Source organism: Palaemon carinicauda, chromosome 14 (assembly GCF_036898095.1).
Source record: "Palaemon carinicauda isolate YSFRI2023 chromosome 14, ASM3689809v2, whole genome shotgun sequence".
Lineage (NCBI taxonomy): Eukaryota > Metazoa > Arthropoda > Malacostraca > Decapoda > Palaemonidae > Palaemon > Palaemon carinicauda.
This window is the reverse complement of record NC_090738.1, coordinates 65,954,466-65,956,886: the sequence shown is the minus strand read 5'-3', so window position 1 is coordinate 65,956,886 and position 2,421 is coordinate 65,954,466.

Here is a 2,421-nt window from a genome sequence, read left to right as displayed (position 1 = left end):
GTCATTGGGTAAATGTGGAAATGAAATATATAGAGGAAGAACTAGGAAAGGAGATTGTGAGTATCCAAAAGCTTGAAATAAAGCGAATTTGAAAACAGATTTGAAAAATAGTTTCGTGATTGAATCTCCATAATAAAACTAGTCCTAAAGAACCTTGGCTCTCTCTCTCTCTCTCTCTCTCTCTCTCTCTCTCTCTCTCTCTCTCTCTCTCTCTCTCTCTCTCTCTCTCTCTCTCTCTCTCTCTCGTTTTAATACATTATTTGTTCATTTTATTTCCAATCAAATGATAAAGCAGTTTGACCAAATCCTCAATAATAGATTACTTAAAAATCAAAATTATCTTACCAAAAATAATTTCGTTATAGTTTTTACATAATAAAAAGATATTCAAAATGCCACACATACTAAAAAAAAAGTTAGGTAATACACAAGAAGGAAAAGCATTTTATGCATTAGAAATTGAATTGTTCAAAGGGATGACACCGTTTCCTAGTAACTGTTACAGAATCCACTGAATTGTAAAAGTTGGTATTTACTACAAAATCTGACGTACGAAACGTACTTCCTACAATGATTAAAAATAACATTTATTTTTTCGGAATTTCTACGTAAAATACACTATTTTCAGCCGTATTTAAGCAAAATACAGGCGACCGTATTTTTACCCTACTTTTTTTTATTATTATTTTCTAAAGGTTGGTGACCGTAAAATCACTACTTAACGTCAATATATTCGCTTTTAAAATGGTAAATGCCTGGCAACATTCAATCCAGGATTTTTACCGTTTTTACGGCAGGTTTTTACCAGTGTAAAGCAACTACCATAAAATCTAAAAGATTTTAAAAACAGATGAGAACATTTAGCAACTTTTCCTGCTGCCTCCCGTAAAAAGAAGATAATGCTTCTTCGGGGCTGATTTTTCTCGGCCATTTGGCTGTGGTTATGAGGCTCCTTCGTCCTAATGGATACGACCTTTGCGTCTATTGACCCACACAGAAAACGGGGATCTTTTTGCATCTCTTTTAAAACCAATGGAACGGTATCCCCAGATGTTTTCGATTGGAGTATCTGGATTAATAAAGGTACTTATTAATTGCCCGTTATATCTTTTATATCGCTTCAGAAAATCCATTTTTATTTCTAATTTCTACGGAAAAAAATATTCATCCATTGAGAACACCTTATGTTATAGTGTTAGTTGTTAGACTTGTCCTTTTCTAACCTGTAACCAGTTACTCAAATCACTTGTCTTTATATATGTAGAATAAATCTATCCTGGTCATTGTTTTGGAAGGGTACTTATCGTCCTTAAGGTTACAGCTCTTTCTTTATTACCTACAATGTTCGTTGTGAGTGAACCAAATTCATTAATACTAACGATATTTTCTATTTGGTATTACCATCAGTGGTAGCAGTTATTATTGGTGTTGTTTTTTTATATTATTATTATTATTATTATCATTATTATTATTATTAGTAGTAGTAGAGTAGTAGTAGTAGTAGTAGTAGTAGTAGTAGTAGTAATAGTAGTAGTATCCTTCTTATATATAAATGTGTCTGAAAAATATACTTTCATCATAATGAGTTTAATCTTAAAGATGGCTGAAAACATTGTTCACCTAAAAAAAAAGGTTAATCATCCATTAACTCTTTATCACAAGAAGTCAGGATCTGTTTCATAAGTCCGTATTATTATAAAATTTAACCCACAAATGTCCAAGCAAAATGTTTATTGAAATATTCCAGATCACTTCTTTAATTATTAAAGACTATAGATATCTGACAGTCTTTTTAGGTATTGTGTGTTCTTGGAGAATAAGGCTTTTATAATTTGGAGTATCTCGGATAATAATTGATATCTAATAATTCTGTATAAAAGTATAAGCCGTATAAAACTTGTTTCCTTTCAAGCTGGAATCAAGAGAAAAAAAATCCTTTATATAAATATATACTTGGAAATAATAATTTATATAGAACACAATTCTTGATATATTCTGAATAAGATAAACGTTATTCATATTAAAGCTCCGATGGATCTGATACCCCAATATCATCATTTCTCTTGTTATTTCTAAAATAGATTAAGGATTAGGTGTGATAAGAAGGATAATATTTTGTTAATATATCCAATCAAAAAATAAAGGATATCCATTAAAGAAACCAAACCAACCAATATCTACAAGGTTATACTTCCTCTCATTTCTCTTTCCAGTTCCATCAAACGATATTCCAGCAAGGGATAGCAACATTAATTAAGGCATTAGAGTCTGTCTGGAGGCTTTGGAGACAAAGTTACATACGATGGCTTCCTGTCTAAAACGACTCATTGCATTTCATGGCTCTTATGTTTAATCGCTGCTCATGTCACTGGACGTTTTTCTGGTCGTCACTTTAACCTAATTGCCAGTTACAACGTTCTG